Source organism: Dipodomys spectabilis, unplaced genomic scaffold (genome assembly GCF_019054845.1).
Source record: "Dipodomys spectabilis isolate Male_0828 unplaced genomic scaffold, ASM1905484v1 ptg000365l, whole genome shotgun sequence".
Classification (NCBI taxonomy): Eukaryota; Metazoa; Chordata; class Mammalia; order Rodentia; family Heteromyidae; genus Dipodomys; species Dipodomys spectabilis.
The window spans coordinates 13,080,670-13,100,198 of NW_024871042.1; the positions used below are offsets into that span (position 1 = coordinate 13,080,670).

Below are 19,529 nucleotides of genomic sequence, written 5' to 3' on the forward strand. Positions count from 1 at the left end.
GGCTTTGAACCTCAGTCCCAGACCTCAGCCTCTGAGTCGCTAGGACTACATGCATGAGCCACCAGTGCCCAGCTGAAGACCATATTTAATTTACACACCTCTTATAAGATCTGATTGTTGGCTTGCTGGTTTATCAGACCATAGAGCTATAGGTAGTAGAGATGGAGTTTGATCCCAGATTGTCTGGGTCTAGTATCTAGACATCATGAGATGTTGATTCCTGCTTGCATTGCATAGGAAAATTTCAGAATTGGACCAACAAAACCTTCGTATGGTTATATTGGGGGGTTCCTGAGTGGTTATTTACTTTTCTGTCTTTCATTGAGAATACTTTATAGAGAATACATAGTTTTCACAAAGGAGGGAGAAGAAGATTTGTTATGTTGGTCCATATGTACATGGCAGTGGTCTTTCCTCTCAGAGGCACAAATCGGTAATTCAGCAGGGAATTTAAAATGGGGTGAGCCAACTGCTGAAGGTACGTATGCGTTGAGATAAACTGAGGCTAACACGTGTTTCTTTTCTTTCTTTTCTTTATTTTTTGCCAGTCTTGGGGCTCAAACTCAGAGCCTGGGCACTGTCCCTGAGCTGCTTCTACTCAAGGCTAGCATTCTATCGCTTGAGCCACAGCACCACTTTGGCTTTTTCTGTTGATGTGGTATTGTGGAAGAGAACCCAGGCAAGCACTCTACCACTAAGCCACCCTCCCAGCCCCTTAAGTTTATTTTCCACAGTACCTTTTTCCACATGTTTGTACACTCTGCTGGCTGAGAGTGTTTTGTGGACTCACAGCCTCTTCCTCAGCTAAATTAGTGAACACATGGAACAATCAGGACAGACAAACACTAGAGGGGGGCGGGGGGGGGGGCGGGCACAGAGTCCTGTGAAAGCACTCCTCCATTAGTAAACCATGCTTTTCTGCCTCAGTCACACACATGGTCTCCAGGACAGGAAGGGTGCCTTCTTGAAGTGCACTTGATCTTTAGAGCCACACCACGGGGTAAGTAGCAGTAAACCCATATGACAGATGAAAATATTTAACACTTGAGTAAAAGATAGCTGGTATTGCTTATTTATTTTTTTGCTCATTCTGGAGTTTAGACTCAGTGTTCTACCACTTGAGCCACACCCTGGCATGAGAGTTGGTTTTTAACCTGGTCTAAGCCAGGCTCATTGGTTCATTCCTTTAATTCTTTTTTTTTTTTTTTTGCCAATCATGAGGCCTGAACTCTGGGTCTGGGCGCTGTCCCTCAGCTCTTCAGCTCAAGGCTAGCGCTCTACCACTTGAGCCACAGCGCCACTTCAGGCTTTTTTCTTTTTGCTTATGTGGTGCTGAGGAATCGAATCCAGGGCCTCATGCATGCAAGGCAAGCACTCTACCACTGAGCCACTTTCCCAGCCCCATACCTCTAATTCTTGCATTCAGGATCCAGAGGCAGGAGAAGTATGAGTTCCAGGCCACATGGTTACACAGCTGGACCTTGTCCAAAACACATTAAAACAGTGTTGTATGAAAGGAGAAGAGGTTAGCACTCCCTTTAAGCCTGACAACATGCATACAGTTAAGACATTACCACCTACTTTGTGGCATCTAACCATGTATTTATGTCTAGGAAAAGCAGAAAAGTCAAAAGCTATGTCCATATGACGATATAAGATGATGCTAAGCGAAATGAACCCCAAGATAGGGACACAAGAGGTTTATCTTTATTGCTGTTGTTTTTTAATGTACTTATAATGTACTATGTGATTTTTTTTTTTGTTTCTTTTGTATGTTCTTCCCCCATGGGATCATGTTTCAAAGCCAGCCTGGGCAGGAAAGTCCGTGAGACTCTTATCTCCAATAAACCACTAGAAAACGGGAAGTGGTGCTGTGGCTCAAGCGGTAGAGCCCTCGCCTTGAACTGAAGACCTGAGGGACAGCGCCCAAGGCCAGAGTTCAAGCCCCATGACCGACAAAAAAAAAAAATGTACTCATTACCATACTCATGTAACAGTAACTCCTCTGTACAGTATCTTTACAATAAAAAAAATATATATTAAAAGACACATTAAAACAAAAATAGTATATCACTGGGTGCCAGTGGCTCACGGTCTGTGATCCTAACTACTCAGGAGGTTGAGATCTGAGGATGGCAGTTTGAAGCCAGCCCAGGCAGAAAAGTCTGTGAGACTCTTATGTCCAATTAACCACAAAAAGCCAGACGTGAAGCTATGGCTCCAGTGGCAAAGCACTAGCCTTGCACACAAAAGCTCACGGACAGCACCCAGGCCCAGATTTCAAGCCCCAGGACCAGCAAGCAAAACAAAACTGGTATATCCTCCAGAGTCTTCAGGGCTGCCCACCTTCTCTACTGTGCCATACCTTGCTCAAGAGGCGTCTGGAAAGGAAAATCTTAATATATATGTAATACATATGTGGAGGCATGTAGCCTCCACACAAACCATCTGACACTCTGCTGCTCTCATGGGCTTCCATTTACCATCTGTGACTTCTGTGTGTGGGTTTGTGCGTGCATGCATGTATGCTGATACTGAGGCTTGAACTTAGGGCCTGGTCACTGTCCCTTAACTTTTTCACTCAAAGCCAGCGCTCTATCATTTGACTCACCTTCACTTCCAATTTTGTAGTAGTTAATTGGAGGTAAGAGTCTCACAAACTTTCCTACCTGGGCTGCTTTGAAATACAATCCTCAAATCTCAGCCTCCTGAGTACCTAGGATTTAGGTGTGAGCCACTAGTACCTGGGGTGACAGCATCTTTGTTACCTGCTCTGTTCACCTTTTTCTCATGAACTGATCTTTAAGATTTTTATTTTTTTGCCGGTCATGGGGTTTAAACTCGGTCTGGGTTCTTGCCCCAAGCTTCTTTTGCTCAAGGTGAGCATTTTACCACTTGAGCCACAGTGCCACTTCTGGCTTTTTTGAGTAGTTTATTGGAGAGAAGAATCACAGAGTGTCCTGTTCGGGCTGGCTTCAAACACCAATCCTCAGATCTCAGCCTCCTGAGTAGCTAGAATTACAGGTGTGAGCCACCAGCACCTGGCTTTTAAGATTATTTTAATATCTCAGGAATTCCGAAGCAGAGCTGGGCTAAGCCAGCCATACACGTCTTAGAAAAATAGGCATTCTCTATAACCTGAAGATGACCCCTGCAGCCTTGGCCTTTGTCTTTTTTGGCTCTGTGTAGCCCACAATTATATAACCTGTAGCACTTTTTGGGGGTGGTGGGGGGACTGGTCCTTGGGCTTGAACTCTGGGCCTCCGTGCTGTCCCTGAACTCCTTTTGCTTAAGGCTAGTTCTACTACTTGAGCCACAGCACCACTTCCGGTTTTCTGGTGGTTAACAGTTATCTAAAAACCTCACTGACTTTTCTGCCAAGACTGGCTTTGAACCGTGATCCTCAGATCTCAGCCTCCTGAGTAGCTAGGATTATAGGTGTGAGCCACTGGTGCCTGGTGCACATTTTGTTTTATTGAGGTCCAAATTACATACTCTAAAATTCATACTAAGGCTGAGTTACATGTATTTTACTGAATTTATACAGCTTGCCTTGCCCATTCCCTGGGGTTAGAACAATGGCTTCACCACAGAAAGTTCCTTCACACCCATTGGCACTGAGGCCGCCCTTCCACCTCCATGCCAGCTGTCTGTGCTCTGGAGTCTTTTTCTCTCTATACTTTTGCCATTTAAAAAAAAATTTAAAGTAAGTTTATTTTTATGATATATTTTACATCAAGCACTTGAATCAAAACTCAATCTCTGTATTTAATCCTTTATAATTACATCTAATTATTATCTGAAAATACCCACTGAATGAAATCAGCAAATGAATAAGTAAAGTGACTGTACATTATAAACCCGGGCAGGGTCATGCGTGATCAGTCACGGAAGTCACATTGCCACCATGTTTTAGTCTCGATTCACATTTATTTCCAGCACATAGACATCCATTTTGAGTGTTAGCTTAGACAACAGAGCCTAATAACGTAAAGCTATGTTGCCTTAGAGGAAATTCAGTTTAATACAAAGAACTTCAGGAAGAAAAATCAGGACCCTTAGACGGAACCATTCTGTGCTTGTATAACTTTGGTGCAGCTAAGGTTCAGAGACTAAAACTAAGGAAAAAGAGTGTTTCCTTTGCCCATTGAAGACATGATCAATAAAGACATTGCCAAGAAGCCAGGCACAGCCAGGCACCAGTGGCTCTTGCCTGTAATTCTACCTTCTCAGGAGGCTGAGATCTGAGGATCATGGTTCAGAGCCAGCCGGGGCAGGAAAGTGTGAGACTCTTATTTCCAATTAACCACCAGAAAATTAAAAGTGGTGCTGTGGCTCAAGTGGTAGAGTGCTAGCCTTGAGCAAAAGGAGCTCAGGGACAGTGTCCAGGTCCAGAGTTCAAGCCCCAAGACAAAAAAAAAAAAAAAAAGACATTGTCAAGGACAGACTTCTTAGCAACTAATCACCGGACAAAGTCTTATTCAGCTTTACAAAAAAGAAAACATTAAGAGTAATATCTCTCCAGGAAATGGAAACAAGAGGGTTTTCTTTGTTTAAAAAAAAGAGTAACATCTATAAATACAAGCATGATTGGGTTTTTCCTTCTATAAATAATCTTTGAAATGCCAAAAGGGCACCTGCTGAGGTAGTGAGGCCTCAGGTACACACAGGTCATCTCCTGATGGGCCTTCTCCAAGTATTCTTTGAGCTTGGCTTGATTGTAGGGGAATGCGGTGTCCAGTTTGCAGGGCAGACTTCTCCATGGGTTTCCACAGACGGGAACGTCTCTTCCATGCTCCGGCCCATTGGCAGGTAGGTCACTGACACTCATATGCTTGATGACACTATTGGGGTCAACTGTGAAGAGACCTCTGAGTGCAAGGCCAGGGCCTTCCAACAGCACGCCACGGTCTGGGGAAATTGGTTAAATCCAACAAGAATGCAATGTTCATCTGGCCAAAGCCTCCATTCCTCCTTGGTGTATTGATCCAGGCAAGATGGCTAAAGTGGGAGTCCACCAAAACTGTGAGGACCTCACAGGTCACTTCATGAAACTCATTGGCTTTGTCACCAGAAACAACAATGTCTGTAGGACACACAAAGGTGAAATCCAAAGGACAGAAGAAAAGCACCCAGTATTTCCCCTGAAAGTCAGCAAGACTAAGCTCTTTGCACTCTGTGGACAACAGCTGTGCCTTTAAAGTAAGGTATCTGCTGAGTGACAGCAGGAGCAGAAGATAAGGAACTAGTGCTAAAGGTGAATTTTGCTTGAGTAGAGCCAGACCACAGTAGGTATGTCAAACACGTTCTTCTAGAAGCCTAAGGGCTGCAGAGGCAGAAATGCCCTGAGAGATGGTGCTTGCATGCCAGGCAACTGAGGCCTGGAGCAACCTCTCAGCAACTGCTGCCATCTTCAAGTACACTAGGGTGGCCTTTTTAGAAATTTTAGATAACTGGGACAACAAAGTACCATATTCCTTGTCTGACTTCTTTCATTGAGCATCACATACACTCTTGAAGCTCACTCAATATGGTGGCATGTCCGGAACTGGTTCCTGTTTATTGCTGTATACTATGCCTTTGAAATAGCTCCCCTTTGTACTATTATGAATAATGCTGACATGGATGCCCTATTCAATTCTTTCTGTGATCATGGGGATTTTTTTTCTGATGATGATATCAGGGCTTAAACTTAGGGTCTCATGCTTCCTTGACTTGTTTGCTTGCTTGATGCTCTACCACTTGAGCCACACCCCCAGCCTGGCTTTTTTTGAATTTTTTAAAATTATTTTTATTTGAAAATGCTAAAAACAGAGGGGCTGTAGTTACGTAAGTCAGTTAAAGAGTACATTTCCTTTTGGACAATATCACCCCTTCCCTTGCTTTCTCCCAGTGTTTCCCTCTCATCCCACCCACACGTTGGGAAGTTTATTTGCCACATAGGGTCCAGTGAGTCCCAACACTGCGTTTATTCACCCTTTGTCCCTCCATTCTGTGCCTCCCCTTTTACTCCAAAGACATATAGACAAACAAATCATGCATGAAAGAAAATAACAGCAAAATAGAAAAAGCCTCATTTCCATTTTCTGGAGTTCATTTTGACAGATATTCTTTTTCATGATAAAAATCACATAGGCGGGGCTGGGAAGGTGGCTCAGTGGTAGAGCGCTTGCCTTGCATGCATGAGGCCCCGGGTTCCATTCCTCAGCACCACATAAGCAAAAAGAAAAAAGCCAGAAGTGGCGCTGTGGCTCAAGTGGTAGAGCGCTAGCCTTGAGCTGAAGAGCTGAGGGACAGCGCCCAGGCCCAGAGTTCCTCTCCTAAGAATAACTTCTTTTGATTTCACTGTGTGTGAATGCCTAGAGACCTGTATTATTTATCATGTCCCAATATTTTAGATCTAGCTTCATCATATGAGAGAAAATATCCATCATTTTGTCTCTCTGAGCCTGGCTTTTTGCTGGTCATTTTGGAAATGAAATCTCTTAGATATTTCTGTCTGGGCTGGGCTTGAACCTCAGTCCCCAGAGCTCAGCCTTCCCAGTAGCTAAGATTACAGGTATGAGTCCTTACACATGGATATATTTGATGTTTGAAGAAAGTGCTAAGGATGATGAACAGGTACAGGGGCAGATCCTTTCTGCTTCTGCCCTTTTCCCTTCTCTACATGAGGTTGTTTAGTAACTTTCTCTATTTGTCTTTTCAATGTATCTTTGTTTCTCAGTAAATCCAGCTTATTCAGAATGAGATTGTTGAGCTTTTGTCTAAGACTGGGTTATTTTTTGTTTTTTCAAATGTTTCCAAATAAGTGATGTGACTTTTATCAGATGACACAAATAGGAAATGATCTTGTGTGGTATTTTCTCTCCCTTTTATGAAAAAGGAGTCAATTTCTGAAGTCACTTTTTAGTCATGAGAAGGAGCTGTCTGATCTATGGTAGAATTGCTCAATGTGGGCTGAGTGCATATGGGGACAGGCAAGTCAGGTCAATGTCCAAAGGATGGATGGGAGCAGGTGACTAACGTGTGGACCCATTTCCTGTCCCCATTTAACTGGGCTGTCCCTGCCTGAATCTTGCTATATAGAGTTGGATGTCTGGTGGCTTTCTGGCTGTAAATAACCCAGTGAAAATCTGGACTGGTTTCTCATCAGACCGTTGCCCCGCCAGGGGCTTTCCCATGGGGGAGGAAGTTCATGTCCTGAGACTCCCAAACCAGCAGTGTTGTCTCCTAAGGCTGAACAGAGCAGGCTCTAAGAACACAAACCCAGGTGATTCACTTTTCCCTCAGCAAGCATCCTCTTATGGTCCTCACTTCATAGGCTTTTCAAATTAAATGATGTAATCGGGTGTCAGTGGCTCACACCTGTATTCCTAGCTACTCAGGAGGCTGAGATCTAAGGATTGTGGTTCAAAGCCAGCCCAGGCAGGACTAGAAGTGGCTCAAGTGGTAGAGCATTAGCCTTGAGCTAAAGAGCTCAGGGACAGTGCCCATGCCCAGAGTTCAAACTCCACAACACACACACACACACACACACACACACACACACACAAAAAGCTAGGTAGGACAGACAAATCTGAAAGACTACTGTCTCCAGTTAACCAGCAAAAAGTCGTAAGTGGAGGAGTGGCTCAAATGGTAGAAACGTCATCGAGGGAAAATGCTAAGCAAGAGCTCAAGGCCCTGAGTTCAACATACACACACCACCCACACGCATGTGAACATGTACTCTCTCCCTCTCTCTCTCACACACACATATGCGCGCGCGCACACACACACACACACACACACACACACACACACAGTGAAGGATATGTCTTGTGTGAACCAGAACACAGACCAGGGGCCTACACAGAAAGGAAAAAGGGGGCTCTGACAATGAGCTGGGACTGCAGTGGGCAGCGCAGGCCTACTGGAGGGACTCTGGGCTCAAGGACTGGCCTGCAGAGCTCTTAATCTGTTCAACATTCCAAATTCTTCCCTTCCAGAAGGCTTCTGTTCCCTGGTCCTTAACTGGAAGTCTCTCCAGTGGCATCTCCTTTCCTTACCCACAGGGCACTTGGTTGTTTTGTTTGTGTGCTGGCCTGAGGCTTGAACTCAGGTCTTGGGTACTATCCCTTAGCTTTTTTTTGCTCAAGACTGGTGCTTCTTTGAGTGGTGAATTCGGACTTTCTGGCCTGGCCTGGCTTTGAGTCATGAGTCATAACCCTCAGATCTTAGCCTTCTGAATCACTAAGGTTACAGACATGAGTCACTGGCCTCTGACAAAATTCTTACTTATTTCTAGTGTATATAACTGTACAAAAGGCTTTCATGTGCTGTTTTCCATACATGCATATAATGTACTTGGATCAAATTCACCTCCTCTATTACTCTTAGTCCCAACGACTTTTTTTTTTTTTTTTTTTGGTCATGGGGCTTGAACTCGGCCTGGGTGTTGTCCCTCAGCTCTTCAGCTCAAGGTTAGCATTCTACCACTTGAGCCACAGTGCCACTTCCAGTTTTCTGATGGTTCACTGGAGATAAGAGTCTCAAGGACTTTTCTGCCTGGGCTGGCTCTGACCCACAATCCTCAGATCTCAGCCTCCTGAGTAACTAGGATTACAGGCGTGAGCCACCGGCACCTGGCTCAGCACTTCATTTTTTGAAACAATTTCTTTCTAGTGGTATTGGGCTTTGGATGCAGAATTTTGTGCTTATTAGGAATGTGCTCTGCTACATGAACGATTCCCCAGGCTCTTTTTGCTTTATTTTCTGGATCAGGTCTTATGTTTTGCCTTCAGGCCATGTTCCTCCTATCCGTGGCTCCCATGTAACTAAAATAACAGACATGCTGTACTTCAACCAATTTGTTACGATTGGGCTGGGAAGGTGGGCTCAGTGGTAGAGCACTTGCCTTGCATGCCTGAGGCTCTGGGTTCGATTCCTCAGCACCACATAAGCAGAAAAAGCTGGAAGTGGCACTGTGGCTCAAGTGGTAGAGCGCTAGCCTTGAGCTGAAGAGCTGAGGGACAACGCCTAGGCCCAGAGTTCAGACCCCACGACCAGACCCCAAAAAAACAAAAACAAACCAATTTGTTACGATTGGGTATCACTTAACTTTTGCCCAGGCTAGCCCTGAACTGAGATCTTCCTGATTTCTGTCTCCTGAGTAGCTGTGATACAGGTACAATCCATTGAGCCTAGACTTTTTTTTTTTTGGTGCTAATATTGGGGCTTGAACTCAACAGCCTTGGTGTTGCTTGTTGTTCTACCACCTGAGCCACACCTCCAATTCTGGCTTTTTTGCTGGTTAATTGGAAAGAAGTGTCTCACATGTGTCTTCCTAAGCTGACGTGGCACTGTGATCCTCAGATCTCAGCCTCCTGAGTAACTAGGATTACAGGCGTGAGCCACCAATGCCCCACCTTTAAAAAAATTTTGTTTTTGAGGGGGGTCATAGGGCTTGAAGGTGTCCCTGAGCTTTTTTGCTCAAGTCTAGCACTCTACCACTTGGAGCTACTGGGCCACTTCTGGTTTTCTGGTGGTTAATTGGAAATTAGAGTCTCAAGGACTTTCCTTCCCAGGCTGGTTTCAAACCACAATCCTCAGATCTCAGCCTCCTAAATAGCTAGGATTACAGGCGTGAGCCATCGGTGCCCGGCTGCCCAACTTTTATAAACGATATTTTAACGTTTCATTACAAAATTCGTTAGGAGTCCCATGGACTACCTGGTATAGGAGCCTGCAACACAAAAACTGATTTCCCCTCCTGAAAACTGAACTGATGAGGTCATTTGTTCATTTTGATGATGTTACTGTGGGTCCTGGGGGGGGGGGTGAGGGATGGAGGTGGGGGGGTGTCCTTTCATCTCCCACTTACAGAACAATGTTTCCTCCTCTTCACGCTGAGTCCGCTAAGCACAGTTGGATGAGGAGAAACACTCCCTCCAAAAGGAGTCTTCTGGTTTTTTTTTTCTTTTTTTTTTGGGGGGGGGAGGGGGGGAGCCAGTCATGGTGCCTGAATTCTGGGCCTGGGCGCTGTCCCTCAGCTCTTCAGCTCAAGGCTAGTGCTCTACCACTTGAGCCACAGCACCACTTCCAGCTTTTTCTGTTTATGTGGTGCTGAGGAATTGAACCCAGGGCCTCATGAATGCAAGGCAAGTGCTCTACCACTGAGCCACCTTCCCAGCCCCGAGTCTTCTGGTTTTCCTAGGCCCTTTCCTGTTAGGGGCCACTTGTTCTCCATCCCCTAGCTTTCTTCTCCTGTCAGCCTAACCGCAGCCTGTTCAAGGCAACACTGAGTAGCATCCTCAGTGTATATACAGTCGAACCTCCTCATCCATCGCTTTGCTTTCCATCTCCACTACAGCCCTCAAATCCAATTAATAATGGGCGTATTCAAGGAGTGACACCTTCACATAACTTACATTAGTTATTGTTACGATTGTTCCATGTTATCCGTTATTAATTTCTTCCCTTGCCTAATTTATAAATCAGACTTTAGCTGGTGCTGGTAGCTCACACCTAGAATCCTGACTACTCACAAGGCTGAGGTCTAAGGATCACAGGTCCAGGCAGAAAGCTCTGTGAGTCTCTTATATTCAATTAATCAGCTAAAAGCTGAAAGTGGAGATGTGGCTCAACTGTAGAGCACTAGCCTGGAGCAGACAAAGCCAAGTGAGAGCATGAGGCCCTGAGTTCAAGCCCCAGTACTAGCACCAACTCAGACAACACAAAACAAAACACCTTTATCATAGGTAGAGAAAGAAGAAAGGAGAATACATAGGTCCAGTGCTATCTTCACTTCCAGGACTGCATTGGGGTCCTGGAATGTCCCCCCCCCCCCCAAGGCCAGGAACCTGGTGCTCACTAAGGAGTCATTAATGATGGCCATGGGAAGCGGAGCAGCAATTCCCATGCTTTAATCAGGAAAGGCCGCATAAATATCCAGGCACTGTGTCAGAGTTCAGACTATGGGCAAGCATCATGTTGGCAGAGCAGTCCATGGGCCCTGTGCAGAAGAGGAAGTAGGCAGGACAGAGAGGAAACTGACCTGTCTTCCAGTCTGAGCGCCCTGGGCCTTTTATTTTTTATTTTTATTTATTTATTTTTTGGGTCCAGTCGTGGGGCCTGAACTCTGGGCCTGGGCGCTGTCCCTCAGCTCTTCAGCTCAACGCTAGCTCTCTACCACTTGAGCCACAGTGCCACTTCCGGCTTTTTCTTTTCACTTATGTGGTGCTTAGGAATCGAACCCAGGACCTCATGCATGCAAAGCAAGGCATTCTACCACTGAGCCACCTTCCTAGCCACCCTGGGCCTTTTAAAACTCTGAATTCCCACTTAGGTTTCCTGTGGCACCCAGCTCCCTCTGGCCTTCCACTGACAGGGAGCCCTCGCGACAAGTACCCCAGGATTATTGGGCTTGTATTCATGGTTCTGAGTAGGGCACGGCCAGCTGGTAGTAGTTCCCAGTCATCCATGCTTCTTGGATGGATGAGTGAATGGTTTTGTGTGTGTGTGTGTGTGTGTGTGTGTGTGTGTGTGTGTGTGAGAGAGAGAGAGAGAGAGAGAGAGAGAGAGAGATCTGAACTGCTACTGGAACCTGAACTCAGAGCCTTGCATTCTCACTGGACTTTTCACTGAAGGCTGATGCTCCGCCACTTGAACCACACCTCCAGCTTTTTGCTGGTTAATTGAGATAAGTCCCTTGGATTGGTCTGCCCAGATCCTCAGATCTCAGCTTCCTCAGTAGCTGGGATTACAGGTGTGAGCCTGGCTGACCTCATTCACAGACAGCCTGGGCTATGCCCAGCCTTCCTTCAGGAGTGCCTGACACGGGTGACTGCCCAGACCATGGGCACTCTGTCTCTGTTTTGTTTTTTTTGAGGGGGGAGTGTTGTTGCTATGGTCCTTTGGCTGTACTGGGATTTGAAATCAGGGTCTTGTAATTGCTAGGTAAGAGCTTTGCCTCATGAACCACTCCCCACGGCCTCCTTCTCTTAAAATGTTGAAGGTTTCTTGAAAACTGGCCCAAGATTTCTGAGCCCCCTCGAGGGCTTTCTGGTGGTTTCCCCTGGGCTGGCCGGTCTGCCTCTCTTCCACTGAATGGGTTCAGCTTATGGGGCCTCACCATCCCACACATCCTTCTGCAGAAGCTTTACTCAAATGTGGACCAGTTTCACGAGCCCTCACCCCTATCGGGCCCTAGGGATCTGTACCGTGACAGAAACGTTGAAGCCATTGGGTGGGGGACCATACAAACTGCCATAGCACCAAACATTACACTACCCGGGGGTCTTTGAGCTTTTGTTTTAGCCTTTTAAAATAGTATGTACATCACCCTGGCCTCAAACTGAGACTGAGCTACACAGGATAATTAAGAAATTCTGCCATCCAGGGCTAGGATTACAGATGTGCACCAAAACCAGCAGGACAGCCCTGCTTTTTAAATTTTTTGCTTGCTCATAGAGGGTGCTTTACCACTACAGCCACACCTCCAGTTCTGCCATGTTAACTTCTAAAGATGGTGTCTTGAGGACTTTTCTCCCTGGACTGGCCTCAAATCACCATCCTCAGGCCTCAGCCTCCTACATACTAGGATTATAGACATGAGCCACCAATACCCATCTAATACTGTTTGTGTGTGTGTGTGTGTTGGTCATGGGGCTTGAACTCTGGGCCTGGAAGCAGTTCCTGAGTTCTTCAGCTCAAGGCAAGCACTCTACCACTTGGAGCCACAGCTCCACTTCCAGTTTTCTCGTAGTTAATTGGAGAGAAGACTCTCAATGACTTTACTGCCCAGGCTGGGCTACGATCCCCATATCTCAGCCTCCTGAGTAGCTAAAACTACAGATGCAAGCCACTAGCAACCAACCTGATAGTTTGTTTAAAAGACCTTCTACCATCTTCCACATGGCTTGTGTATCTTCAGTGTTCCTCAAATGACACGTTTTCCTTTCTTCTCAAAGTCTAGCTCCTTTCAAGGGGCTCTGAGAGGCAGGAGGCTGCCAGGGAGAAAAGAGAGGGAGACAAGACAGACGGAAATGGAGTTGGAGGTCACTGCTTCCCATGGCCGAACCCTGGTACTAGTGAGCCAAAATAGAACCTCCACTTGGGTTTGGGGAGCTGTAAGCCGCTGTTCCCAGGTCAAGCTTGAAGGGAAGAAGGCTCTGCGCCCCACCCAGGGCAGGCACAGAGGGGCGTGGTGTGGATTATCTCTGCTTGTGGACCAACGCAGCCTTGGAGCTTTCCCACCAGCCAGACATGGAGTGAACAGGGAAGTTTTCCACTGGCTTAGAGCAGCAGCTAGTACAAAAGGCCTTCAGTGGCCCCGTTTCCCACGTCCCAAGGGGCGTGGCAGAGGAGCTGAAGGAACCCAGGTTGTGGGAGTTCATGGATTGATGGCTGGCGAGGTGCAGACAAGACAAGCCTCTCAGGAGGTGCTGACGTGCGTCATGACAAAGAGCAGAGCCGCTCTTCCCCCAGTCACACAGCCAGATGCGACTGAAGAAAGACAGAGGATACAATGCCACCCAAGTTTCTGTCTTTGAAGGAACTGAGGTCTCAAAACTGGTCTAGACAGAAGTTTGTTCTAGAAGGAAGTGTGCCGTTAACACATGTCTCACCTCACATCTTTGGGTGTGATCCCCCTTGCCGGTGTCAACAAGTGTTTAATAACCTTTTGTTCCTTCTCAGTGGGTATTATTCTGCTCAAGGTAGGTCAACATCCTTAAAACTGTTTTCCACGCTGTTCTATTGATTTTTGTCTCAACTGACCATTTGTGTGGATGGTTGATTTTAGTTATTGCTTTAGTGGGTTTTTTCCCCTCCGGCTATGTGAATCTTGCACTTTGCATTCACTTTTGCATAAGAGATTCTCCATTAGGTTTGTTGATAAGACACTTCTATCTCTCCAACTCATCCCCTTTGCTTACCAAGATTGCCCCCTGAATTTGAGCACTCCTCCTCTAGTTCCTGTGAGTATAGATGATTCCATTCCTTGGGAGAAGTACTCAGGGCTTAATGAGTGCTTAACAGGGATACAAAAAGCCAGACTGGTGCACAATTCAGGCAGGTCAGGCTGAGGCTAGATTCCAGCAGGGGGGTTGTGAAGGTTAATTTTGTGTGGCAACATGGTTAGTCCACAGGATGCCCAGACACTTGGTCAAACGTAATTCTGGATGTGTCTGTGAGGGTGTTGTTTCTGGAAGGCACTAACATTGGAATCAAGAAATCCCTAGTATGACTGGGCCTCATCCAATGAGTTGGAAGCCAGAATAGAATATACACTAAGAGCCAGGCACTGGTGATTCATACCTGCAATCCTAGCTATTCAGGAGGCTGAGATCTGAGAATCATGGTTCAAAGCCAGCCTAGGCAGGCATGTCCAGGAGACTCTTATCTCCAATTAGCCACCAGAAAACTGGAAGCGGAGCTGTGGCTCAAAGTGGTACAGTGCTAGCCTTGAGCAAAAGAGCTCAGGGACAGCACCTAGGCCCTGAATTCAGGTCCCAAGACCAGAAAAAATAAATACTATGAGGGAACGCCTGTCTGGCTGCCTTGAGCTGGCACAGTGGTCTCAGATTGAAACACTCCTTGTCTCTGGGTCTCAAGCCTGCTGACTTCTTAAAGTGCATCAGAGGCCTTCCTGATTCTTGGGCCTTCAGAGAGAGACTGGACTGTTACCATCTGCTCTCCTGGCTCTCTAGCTTGCCAACTGAAGTCTTAGGACTCAGGTTCCCAAAGAGTGTGAGCCAGTGCCTTGTGACTTGCATTATACCTCACTCTCCAGAAAGCCCCAACAGAACACATACTTCCTCACCGCCTCGCTCATCCTCCTGTTCCCAGACCGCAGCCCTGCAGTCACGGGTGCTGTAACACATCTCAGGCCAAACTTCCTGGGAACCCAGCTGAAGATTTCTTCCAGTGACTGTCCAGAGCCAGGACTGCGGTGGAGGTTTGGCCCTCCAGTACTGTCCTAGGTTAACATTAACCTCACTGTTGGGCCATGGGCTTGGGGACTGGTTTGTAGTTGGGAGTTTGTGTTTATCCTCTAGCTTAACGAGGTTGAACATCTATCAGCCAGCAGTTTTTTAGTCTTCTTCCCCAAGTGGGTAGTAGTAAGCTTCTGTAGCCTCTGGCCTTAAGGTCCATGCCCTCCCTCCCACTCCCCACCCCATCTATGTGGAGCAGTTAGCCCACAGGAGCTGGAAGGCAGCCACTGCCAGACTTAGGTCCCAGGTCCCAGGACCCGGCAATGTTATTTGCGTCCATCTTCCCATTCTGGTTCTTAAAAATGCTTAGTCCTCTCTTTCCTAACACGTTATTTTCTTTGCTATAAAAATACATGTGTATTGATTGTGTGTGCGTGAACTCAGGGCCTGGGTGCTATCCCTGAGCTCTTTAGTTCAAAGCTAGTGCTCTACCACTTAGCCACAGTGTGGCACCACTTCTGATTTTCTGGTGGTTAATTGGAGATAAGAATCTCATGGACTTTTCTGCCCAGGCTGGCTTTGAACGTGATCATCAGATCTCACACCTCCTGAGTAGTTAGGATTATAGATGTGAGCTACTGGCACGTGGCTTTCCTGAGGTTTTTTGCTCAAGGCTAGTGCTCTACCACTTGAGCCACAGCTCCACTTTCAGCTTTTAGCAAGAAGAGTCTCACAAATTTTCCCGCCCAGCCGGTATTTAGACCTCGATCCTCAGATCCCAGCCTCCCGAGTAGACAGGATTACAGGTGTGTGCCACTTCCGGTTTTCTCGTGGTTTATTGGAGTTGAGTCTTATGGACTTTCTTGCCCGGGTTGGCTTTGACCCACGATCCTCAGATCTAAACCTCCAGAGTAGGTAGGATTACAGGCGCGAGCCACTGGTGCCCAGCTTCAGCCTTGCACTTTTTTTTTTTTATGGGTCCAGTCGTGGGGCCTGAACTCTGGGCCTGGGCGCTGATCCTCAGCTCTTCAGCTCAAGGCTAGTGATCTACCACTTGAGCCACAGCACCACTTCTGGCTTTTTTCTTTTTGCTTATGTGGTGCTGAGGAATCGAACCCAGGGCCTCAGGCATGCAAGGCAAGCGCTCTACCACTGAGCCACCTTCCCAGCCCTAGCCTTGCACTTTTTAATTAAACCTCTTCACCCCTTAAAGCCGCAAACCCTATTACCACTCAGCAGTCACTATACATCTCCACCTTCTCTCTCTTCTCTCCTACTTTGTCTAAAAATTTCCATAACCCAATATTAACAAGGAAAAATAATCTACAATTACATTTTCTGCTAAGAATCTGATGGCTCTTGTGTTAAGATCTGTGACCAATTTTGGGTTAATTTTTGTGAATGGGGTATAGCAGTGGTCCAGCTGTGTTCTTTGCCACATGAGGCTAGGCAGCTGTTGAGAGATCAGCTGTTGCAAAAACATTGAACTATCCTGGCTCATTTGTAAAAAATATTATCAATCCATAAATGTGAGGATTTATTTCTGAGCTCTTGATCCTACTTCATCTATCCATCTGCCCTTCTACCATCACAGTCTTCTTTGCCTTTGCTGTGGTAATGTAGTTCTTCCTTTCCAAATGTTCTAGGTTCCATTCACTTCCATGTGAATTCTAGCATCTGTTTGTCAATTTCTGCAAAAAGCCAGCTGGAATTATGACAAGGATTGTGTGGAATGTATAAATACAATCATCTTAACTATTGCCTTCAAGTCACTAAGCATAGAATGTAATTACATTTGTTTAGATAGCCTTAACTTATTCTCATGTTTTCTAGCTTTTAATATGCAAATCTTAGCCAAGTATTGGTGGCTCACACCTATAATCTCAGCTACTGAGAGGCTGCTGAGCTACTGAGATCTGAGAATGGAGGTTTGAAACCAGCCTAGAAAGAAAAGTCTGAATTCTTACCTCTAAGCAGCAAAATGCCAGAAATGGAGGTGTGGCTCATTGGTAGAATGCCAGGCTTTGAAGAAAAAGCCAAATAATTTAGCAGGGTGCGGGTGGCTCACGCCTGTAATCCTAGCTACTCAGGAGGCTGAGATCTGAGGATCACAGTTCAAAGCCAGCCCAGACAGGAAACTCTGTGAGACTCTTATCTCCAATAAACCTCTAGAAAACCGGACGTGGTGCTGTGGCTCAAGCGGTAGAGTGCTCACTTTGAGCTGAAGAGCGCAGGGACAGCGCCCAAGCCGAGTTCAAGCCCCATGACCGATCTAGCCCGGCACCGAGCCCGGAGCCCGGTATGGGCTTACTATCGCCAACCCTTTATAAAGATTCATATTTAACTGCTCTAGCTTTATATTCTGTGAGCCACACCCCTTTTACCTAGCCAGTGACATTTTGGAATGGCTTTTGTTCTTTTCAGCGACAGCTGTACAAGATGTTCACATCATTAATTTCTCTCTCTCTCTCTCTCTCTCTCTCTCTCTCTCAGAGTGATATTGTCTTGGGTGGTTGGGCTTTTAATCTGTGATTACTACTAGGAATGACATACATTCTAGATCTAAGAGGTAAATAATGTTTGAAGAAGAAAACACCCATGCACAGCACTCGCTTAGATGTTTGAAATGACTGAGTGGGAGGCTGTCAATTATTGTGTCCAGTTGTCAATTGCATGTCTGATTTCAAATGTGCTTGAACATAGAAAACCTTCACTGGATATAAAATGGTCACTAGTACCAAGACATTTTGTGTATACATATTCCATTGTAGGACATATCTGTTGCCTTTCTGAAATTTTATTACTGTGATGTCCATATTCTTCCTTTTTAATTCTATTTAATAGTATATGAACTTGCTGATATTAACCTCTTTCCCAACAAATAAAAAAATTCTTTAGTTTTCCTACAAAAAAAAAAAAAAAAAAAGCCAAATAAGAGCACAAGGACCCGAGTTCAAGCTCTAGTACCAGCAGCAAATTTTATACTTTTTTTTTTTTGGATCTGGTCGTGGGGCCTGAACTCTGGGCCTGGGCGTTGTCCCTCAGCTCTTCAGCTCAAGGCTAGCGCTCTACCACTTGAGCCACAGCGCCACTTCCGGCTTTTTTCTTTTTTTTTTTTTGTCGGTCGTGAGTCTTGAACTCTGGGCCTGGGCGCTCTCCCTCAGCTCTTCAGCTCAAGGCGAGCGCTCTACCACTTGAGCTACAGCGCCACTTCCGGTTTTCTGGTGGTTTATTGGAGATAGGAGTCTCAAGGTCTTTCCTGCCCGGGCTGGCTTTGAACCGCGATCCTCAGATCTCAGCCTCCTGAGTAGCTAGAATTACAGGCGTGAGCCACCAGCGCCCGGCTCCGGCTTTTTTCTTTTTGCTTATGCGGTGCTAAGGAATTGAACCCAGGGCCTCAGGCATGCAAGGCAAGCACTCTACCACTGAGCCACCTACCCAGCCCCAAATTTTATACTTCATAAGCTTATTCCTACTCTCCAACATTATGGCAATGGCATTTTTTTTTTTTTTCATTTTTGGACTATTTAACTGCTACTAAATAGAAAAAGTGCAGTTGATTTTTGTATGTTAATATTGGGTGCTGCCACTTGAGCTCATTTGTTAGCTCTAATAAATATTTCTGTGTGGATTCCTTAGATTTTTTTTCTTTCTTTTCTTTTTTTTTTTTTTTGCCAGTCTTGGGGCTTGAACTCAGGGCCTGGACACTGTCCCTGAGCTTCTTTTGCTCAAGGCTAGCACTCTACCACTTGAGCCACAGCACCACTTCTGGCTTTTTTTGTTTATGTGGTACTGAGGAATGGAACCCAGGGCTTCATGCATGCAAGGCAAGCACTTTACCACTAAGCCACATGCCCAGCCTCCTTAGAATTTTTTTACAAGATCATGTTATACCGAGTTTTCTTTCTTCCCAAACTGCCTGTCCCCTCCTTCCTCTTTCTGTCTGTCTTTCTCATTGGATCTCCAGTATAACATGAATAGAAGTTCCCATTTTTTTTCTTGTTCCCAATTTTGGGGGGAAGCATCCTCCACTCTTTAGTGACATGCTTAAAAATATTTTTGGAGGGGCTGGGAAGGTGGCTCAGTTGTAGAGCGCTTGCCTTGCATGCATGAGGCCCTGGGTTCGATTCCTCAGCACCACATAAGCAAAAAGAAAAAAGCTGGAAGTGGTGCTGTGGCTCAAATGGTAGAGTGCTAGCCTTGAGCTGAAGAGCTGAGGGACAGCACCCAGGCCCAGAGTTCAAGCCCCACGACTGACCCCTCCCCCCAAAAAAATATTTTTGGATGTCATTGTATGATGCAAAAATTACATTGTTCCTGGGTAAATGTATTATAGATTTAAGTTCCGCTTTACAAAGTATTTTCAAGCAATTTTTCAACAGTAGCATTTGTACCCAGTCATTTTCAAACTTGGTTGTATTATTTTCCATATTTAATGAGCACTGCATGTTGGGGAAGAGGAAGACCTCCAAACTTTGTCTCCTTGATGGGGCACTTAGTGGGTCTCTAACCATCAAGTTCTCAGGTTACAGATGAGTCCTTCATTTCTAACTTGTATTTACCTTTTGCCCAAACTCTAAATTCCTCATTTGTTCTAAGAGGATCTCAGCTAGA

At 45.8% G+C, this 19,529-nt stretch overlaps 2 pseudogenes; one reads left to right on the plus strand and one right to left on the minus strand.

The window, feature by feature from the left end:
• The first annotated feature begins 1,503 nt into the window (after positions 1–1,503).
• LOC122096171 lies at positions 1,504–1,607 on the plus strand (annotated as a pseudogene).
• A 3,064-nt stretch (positions 1,608–4,671) lies between these two features.
• Positions 4,672–5,422, minus strand: LOC122096040 (annotated as a pseudogene).
• Positions 5,423–19,529: the final 14,107 nt, after the last annotated feature.